Source organism: Arachis stenosperma, chromosome 9 (genome assembly GCF_014773155.1).
Source record: "Arachis stenosperma cultivar V10309 chromosome 9, arast.V10309.gnm1.PFL2, whole genome shotgun sequence".
NCBI lineage: Eukaryota > Viridiplantae > Streptophyta > Magnoliopsida > Fabales > Fabaceae > Arachis > Arachis stenosperma.
Genome location: NC_080385.1, coordinates 88279142 through 88287464, shown reverse-complemented (window position 1 = coordinate 88287464; position 8323 = coordinate 88279142). Strand labels below are relative to the sequence as shown.

Below are 8323 nucleotides of genomic sequence, written 5' to 3'. Positions count from 1 at the left end.
CCGAGCTCCCCAAAACTCGGTAAGTTCATAGAAAGGTCCGACCTCGACCCAAGGCCCACGCCTGAGGTCGGACCTCGGACAAATAAGCTAAGAAGGCCCATCAAAAGGAACGAAGCCCAAAAACCTAAAAGCCGAAACGGCCTAGGAAAGGCGGTTCCACAAAGATAGGGATAAAACCCCCAAAAGATAAGATAAGATAAGAAATCTTATCCAGGGAAGATCACGGCCAACTACTATAAATACACTGGAGCACCCAGGTATAACACACATTCTATATTCTACACATATCTGCTTGGACCCATGCTAACTTAAGCATCGGAGTGTCATTGCAGGTACAACCCCCAGCCGCTCAGCACACCAAGCTCGGGTCACGGAACCCCCACCTCGGGTCTTGCCAGACGACCGAGCTACACGTTTCAGGTAACCCTCGGAACATGTGTCTTGATGGATTAATGCAATTACTACTGTTTCTTATTCAATCATGCTTGCTTCCATTCTAAGATATCACTTGCTCTTAACCCGGATGAATGTGATGATCCGTGACACTCATCATCATTCTCAACTATGAACATGTGCCTGACAACCACCTCTGTTCTACTTTAGATTGAGTAGATATCTCTTGGATTCCTTAATCAGAATCTTCGTGGTATAAGCTAGAACTGATGGCGGCATTCAAGAGAATCCGGAAGGTCTAAACCTTGTCTGTGGTATTCTGAGTAGGATTCAATGATTGAATGACTGTGACGTGCTTCAAACTCCTAGCAGGCAGGGCGTTAGTGACAGACGCAAAAGGATCGATGGATTCTATTCCGGCCTGACCGAGAACCGACAGCTGATTAGCCATGCTGTGACAGAGCATAGGAACATTTTCACTGAGAGGATGGGAGGTAGCCACTGACAACGGTGAAACCCTACATACAGCTTGCCATGGAAGGAGCCTTGCGTGTTTGATGAAGAAGACAGTAGGAAAGCAGAGATTCAGAAGATGGAGCATCTCCAAAACCTCAACCTATTCTCCATTACTGCTGAACAAGTACCAATTGCATGTTCTTTTGCCTTTTACAATCAATCCTGATAATTTCTGATATCTTGACTAAGATTTACAAGATAACCATAGCTTGCTTCAAGCCGACGATCTCCGTGGGATCGACCCTTGCTCACGCAAGGTATTACTTGGACGACCCAGTGCACTTGCTGGTTAGTTGTGCGGGATTGCAAAAGTGTTATTGCAATTTCGTGCACCAATTTCTCCATGAAGGATTATAGGTGTTTCCATAGGGTTCTCCCATGTAATTCACCTCTTCCATTGAATGGTTCTCAGGATCATAAGCTTCTTCTTCAGATGAAGCGTCTTTAGTACTGCCTGGTGCAGCTTGCATTCCAGACAGACTTTGAGAAATCATATTGACTTGCTGAGTCAATATTTTGTTCTGAGCCAATATGGCATTAAGAGTATCAATCTCAAGAACTCCTTTCTTCTGATTCGTCCCATTGTTCACAGAATTCCTTTCAGAAGTGTACATGAATTAGTTATTTGCAACCATTTTAATGAGTTCTTGAGCTTCTGCAGGCATCTTCTTCAGATGAAGAGATCCTCCAGCAGAGCTATCCAATGACATCTTGGATAGTTCAGATAGACCATCATAGAAGATACCTATGATGCTCCATTCAGAAAGCATGTCAGAAGGACACTTTCTGATCAATTGTTTGTATCTTTCCCAAGCTTCATAGAGGGATTCACCTTCCTTCTGTCTGAAGGTTTGGACTTCCACTCTAAGCTTACTCAATTTTTGAGGTGGAAAGAACTTTGCCAATAAGGCATTGACTAGCTTTTCCCAAGAGTTCAGGCTTTCTTTAGGTTGTGAGTCCAACCATATCCTAGCTCTGTCTCTTACAGCAAAAGAGAATAGCATAAGTCTGTAGACCTCAGGGTCAACCCCATTGGTCTTGACAGTGTCACAGATTTGCAAGAATTCAGCTAAAAACTGATGAGGATCTTCCAATGGAAGTCCATGGAACTTGCAATTCTGTTTCATTAGAGAAACTAATTGAGGCTTAAGCTCAAAGTTGTTTGCTCCAATGGCAGGGATAGAGATGCTTCTCCCATAGAAGTCGGGAGTAGGTGCAGTAAAGTCACCAAGCACCTTTCTTGCATTGTTGTGTTCGGCTGCCATGTCTTCTTCTTGTTTGAAGATTTCTGTTAGGTCCTTGATGACATGTCACCATGTCATGTTTTTCTATGCTTTTTCCTTTGTTTTCAATAGGTTTTATGCACTTTTTTGAGCGATAAGCAAGCCAATTGGGTAGATTTTCATGCTTCCTTTGATTTAATCAACCATGTGTGAATTCATGCTATTTCATGAGGTTTTATGCTATAATTATCACATATTATGAAAGAATGAATATCTCATGATTTTGAGCATAGCTTTGATGTGTTTGGTTGATTAATGATAGGTGAAGAAAGCTTGGAGAAAGGTTGAAGCAAGAAGGAATGGCTAGGAGGAGAGGACAAAAAGCTTGACCAAAAGTTTGCCTCAAACTTTTGGGCAAACTTTTGGGTGAAAAGTTTGAGCCAACGTTAGCCCCTAACTTTTTGGCTAACGTTAGCATGAAAAACACTCTCTGGGCACCAAAAGTTTGCGCCAACGTTAGCCCCTAACTTTTTGGCTAACGTTGGCGCATGAAAAACACACCCTGGGAGCAAAAAGTTTGCGCCAACGTTAGCCTCTAACTTTTGGGCTAACGTTGGCGCCACACACCACAACAGCTTGAAGGGGTATACTTCCAACAAGAATAACTTGAGCTACAGAGCTCCAAATGAGGTGATTCATGAAGCATTGGAAAGTAGGAATCAAGAGCTTTCCAAGCATATATGGCACTGCATGGTGGACACTAAAATTGAGGGAGAAAACTGCCCCGCAATGTGCATAAACGAACATGGTGGCAACCTGCAGTGAGGCCAACTGACCTCTGCACCTTCAACGGAGTATAACTCGAGCTGTAGAGCTCCAATTGATACGCTTCCAACGGCAATGAAAAGTAGACATTCAGGGCTTTCCAAAAATGTATAATAGTATGGGGTGGACAATACGTTTGAGCCTCCAGAACTGGCGTTTTCGCCAACGTTTGAGGCAAACTTTACCTCAAACGCTGCACACCAAAGCCAGCAACCATGCCCTCTTCAAATGATCATAACTTGAGTTGTAGATGTCCAATTGAAGTGATTCTAAGTGGGTTAGAAAGCTGACATTTAGAGCTTTCCAACCATATATGATAGTCTATATTGGGCATAAAATTGGCAACATGACAAGAGGACAAAGTTGGCGCCATAAATGTGCATAAGGGAGGCCAACGTTGGAGCAAAAGTTAGACCCCAAACTTTTGCCCCAACGTTGGTATCAGCAAAAGTGGGTGGCTGATGTGAAAAGTTGGAGTAAAAGTTTGCCTCAAACTTTTACTCAAACTTTTACTCAAGCTTTTGCAAATTCAAACCCGGTTCACTTCGGTTCCTCTTCAAACTCCAAGAGCAATCAACCAAGGCCTCTATCAACCCAATTCCATCAAGAGCAAGGGCCCATGATCATCACTCAAAGGCACAAGAAATAGATAAAATAGGAATTTCATTTAATTGTAATTTGTTTTTAATTTCATTTTCATTTCCATTTTGTAAAGCCTATATAAGGCATCATTTTCATATTTGTGAGTAGGCTGGCTCTGCTAGAGCATTAGGAGTAGGGTAGAATAGAAAGTCCCCTTTGGTACACTTTTAATTTTCGGCAATTGTCATTTTCTAATATTGAATTCAGTTTATGAAATATCAGTTTCTACAATTCTCTGCTACATTTTTCTTTCCTGCAAGTTTACTAGATCCAAATTTATTTTCCCTGCAAGTTTAATTTTCGGCAATTGGTCTGAGTTCAAATTTCCTGCTTCCATTTAACTTTCCAGCACCCAGCCCCTTTACATTTCATGCAATTTACATTTCTTGCTATTTAAGTTTCTGCAATTTACATTTCTTGCTCTTTAAGTTCCTGCCCATTTACATTCTGCAACTTTAATTTCCCTGCAATTTTTACCTTCTGTTGCTCAACTTCACACAATTCACTAAATATTAGCTTGACTAAACTAATCACCCACTAAAGTTGCTTGATCCATCAATCCCTGTGGGATTGACCTCACTCTAAGTGAGTTATTACTACTTGATGCGACCCGGTGCACTTGCCGGTTAGATCTATGTGTTTGGGAATTCGTTTTTTTTTCACAAAAACACCATCAAGTTTTTGGCGCCGTTGCCGGGGATTGATTAGATCAACAATGATTAAGTGGGTGAGAAGTCTAGATTAAGCATTTTCTTTGTTTTTGTTCTCTGCTCTAAGTTGAAACCAAGGTGTTTGAGTTATTGCCTCACTAAGAAATTCATCTCTGAGATATGAATTTCAATTCTCCTTGGTGTTGTGTTTTACAAAATTCAAATGGAGTTCAACTCATCTTATGATCAAACAAAATTATGGGATATTACCCATCATCACCAATCTCTAATGATGGATGGGAATATCACCCAGAGAATACACATTCTGAGCACTCCAATTCATGGAGATTTGCTTCAGAACCACAAGATGAGAAAGAAAATCATATGGGATATTTCCCTCCACCACAAAATGATGCAAGTCATGATTCTAATGGTGGCTGGGAAGGGAATTCTAGTGCTCCATATGATAATCATCCAAAGATATCATCACTTGACCATACTTCAACCGAAAGCCCCTTTCAAAACTCACCACCCACACAAACTTCCATGAACCACTCAAGGCTTTCAGAGCTTGAGTCCAAGCTCGAAAAATATGGGAAAGAAGCACAAATAGCCCGGAAAAGGCAAGAAGATTTCTTCAAAAATATGAATGGAGAAGTAGAGAAAATAAGGAGGAGCTTAGAACCACTGAGCAAGAAAAATGAAGGCCAATTGATGGATATGAAGGAGAAAGTGGAAGAGCAAGATAAGGAGGCTACTACATCAAGTGAATTTTCAATGAAGAATGAGGTGGTTGAACCTGAAACTGCACTTGAGACGATAAGAGAACATGAAGACTCACAACTCTCACAAACCTCCCTGGACCAAAACGCCTCAACACTTGAATCCATGATTGAAAGGTATGACGAGGAGATGAAGAAATGTTGGGAAGATCAACAAACCTCCCCCATGATAGAGCTATTAAAACAAATGTTGGGTGCAAAGAAAGGAGTGGAGGAGCATGAAAGTGAGGAAGTCATTCCAGAGAATTCACACTCAAGTGAAGCAGAAAATCACATGAAGGAAGGGCTCGTGGAACCACCAATACAAGAGGCCCTTAATGAAGAAATCACTCCAATAATCACACAGCAACCATGTCTTGACATCCAAGAAGTGAAGGCAATTGACAAAAGCACCAAGAAGAGGATTGTGACCAAGATACCAAGGACAACATTCATGAGAAGGTCAACTGCAAACAATCCTCCCCCTGATCCAGCAAGCAAGATCAATCAAGCCAATTTCACAAGGGAGCTTGTTGAAAGAAGACCAAGACAGGGGACAATAACTGAAACTTCTCCCCTCTTGGAGTCATTCCTCTTAACAAACTGGAAGAAGAGGAAGAAAGTAAACAACATGTCAACAGTAGGTACAAATTCTCTTCTCTGCTTTGCTTTCGTTCTTTGTTTTGTTTCAAATTCAATAAATTGGCATATGGTTACATTCTAAGTTTGGTGTTGCCTTGCAACAAATTATTTTCAATCTTTTTGGATGATTGCATCAAATCAAAATGAAAGCGACACACCAAGATTCTAAGTTTGGTGTGCCACCTATTTTTCTATGCAAATCATTCAGCAACACCACTTGTCTGCATAACCATAATGTCTTTGCAGTGTTAATTTTCTTTTGGTTTGATATTTTGTTATTCTGTTTACTTTAGTTAATTCTTTGTTTTTAATGCTTTCATTTTAGTCTGCTTATTTGCTGTGTTTATTAATACATCACCAAGAGAGCTTTATTAATGACAGATTCTTGGCTTAGTGATCGTATTTAATAAAGAACAGTTTCATTTGCTTGGTTTTAATTCAAATAAATGGACATAGGATTGCATTTTAAGTTTGGTGTTGCTATGCAACACAATTTGCTTCAAAGCTTTACTGGATACTTGCATTGATTCCAAGTGAAAGTGTCACACTAAGTTTGGTGTGCCACTTTGATGTGCATAAACTTGATATGCTACGATTTAGGAAATTGCACGATCGGCAAAATTCCTTCCGGCAAGTGCACCGGTTATCGTCAAGTAAAAACTCACAATAGAGTGAGGTCGAATCCCACAAGGATTGGTTGAATGAGCAATTCGGATTAGAAGTGTGTTCTAGTTGAGCGGATCAAGATTTAGATGAGAATTGCGGAATCTTAAATTGCATGAATTAAAGAGCGAGAAGTTAAAGTGCGAGAAAGTAAATTGCTGAAATTAAAAGGGAATTGGGGGTGATTGCATGAATTGAAATTGCAGAGGGTAAATAGAAAGTGTAGATCAGAAATGGGGAGTTCATTGGGTGTTAGGAGATATTGAAATCTCCGAATCAAAACATTTTCATCTCTTCCTCAACCAATGCATTCATTGAATCTTGCTTGGCAATCTTATATGATTGGATCCCAATTCCTTGGCTCACCAATTCTCTCTAAAAACAAACAAATTCCCAATCCCTTGGTTTAAATGTTCATAAGAAGAGATGATGCTCGATCACTGATTATACCACACAGTTTCATGAACCACAATTTGGTAGGATTACATGTCACAATATCCATCCAAACCCCAATCCAATTCACTGTGAGAAAGCTTCTCTAGCATGAATCCATCATTCCTTTCCCAAGGTTCCGAAGGATTCCAATTATGGGTAGTTTCTTTCCCAAGACAACTACCCAATGGAATTAGATCGAGAAGCTTTCTAACAAAATTCAAGAGAAAAGATTGAAGAAGAAGATAAAAACTATTATTGATTCATTGAATTACAATAGAGCTCCCTAACCCAATGAAAGGGGTTTAGTGAGTCATAGCTCTGAATTCAATTACAAAGTATGAAACATAGCAAAATGATCAAAAGTTCCAAAATGTCCAAAAAAAAGGTTTTTTTTTCCAACTAACTTCAATTCTATCCTATTTATACACTTTCTAAATTGAGCTTCTGTTGAGTTTCTTGGGCTTTGAGGCTTTTTCTTGATTTCCTTTTGCTTTGGGTTTATGATCCATAATCCTGATGAGGCTGTGATCCAATTCTGTAACATTCATTGAGCAAATTTAGTGATAAACAAGTAATGACACAAGACTCAACAAATTGAAGTTCCAGACTCATCAATTCTTCCGGCCCAATCCCATAAACCATGATATTCAATTGGGTTTCATACCATAATACGTTTAAGTTAATTTTTGTGCTCAAATGCTAACTTAAACTTCAATATATTTGGCCCAGAAATCCTTTCAAAAGGTGGCGTTTAAGTTTCAGTTTAAGGTTAAACTGAAACTTAAACGTGGAATTGGAAGAAAGCAACCCAGGAGTGTAAAATGTCGAACACGTTTAAGCTTCAGTTTAAGGTTAAACTGAAGCTTAAACGTGGAAATGAAGAAAACAACCCTGGAGGAGCAATTGGGTCGAACACGTTTAACCTCCAGTTTAAGGTTAAACTGGAGGTTAAACGTGGAAAATGAGAAAGCAACCCTGGAGGAGAGAAATAGTCGAACACGTTTAACCTCCAGTTTAAGGTTAAACTGGAGGTTAAACGTGGAAATGCTCCTGGTGCCTCTCTTGCTTCTGGCGTTTAACCTCCAGTTTAAGGTTAAACTGGAGGTTAAACGTGGAATTGCTCCTTGGTGAGAAAAAGTGTCGAACACGTTTAACCTCCAGTTTAAGGTTAAACTAGAGGTTAAACGTGGAAATGCTCCTTTAGTTCAATTCTCATTCTGGCATTTAACCTCCAGTTTAAGGTTAAACTGGAGGTTAAACGTGGAAATGCTTCTTAGTGCCTTTCTCATTCTGGCGTTTAACTTCCAGTTTAAGGTTAAACTGGAGGTTAAACGCCAGTTACAGCATTTCCTCCTTTCTCATGATTCTGGCGTTTAAGCTCCAGTTTAGGCTTAAACTGGAGCTTAAACTCCACATTTGATATTCAAGCTTCTTTTATTGATTTTGTTGCTTCCTTGCCTAGCCTCTTCTTCCCTGAAATCATCCAAACAATTGCATCAAAGTCTTGCAAAATTTCATGAGAAATCATCCATTCATAGCATTCAAGTAATATAACTAAAAACTCATGGAATTT

At 39.7% G+C, this 8323-nt stretch overlaps 1 non-coding gene across 1 annotated transcript; it reads left to right on the top strand.

Moving 5' to 3' along the window:
* The first annotated feature begins 1673 nt into the window (after window positions 1-1673).
* On the top strand, window positions 1674-1781 carry LOC130952696 (small nucleolar RNA R71). The gene has a single exon (XR_009074874.1). It is a non-coding gene; the product is annotated as a small nucleolar RNA R71 (small nucleolar RNA).
* Window positions 1782-8323: the final 6542 nt, after the last annotated feature.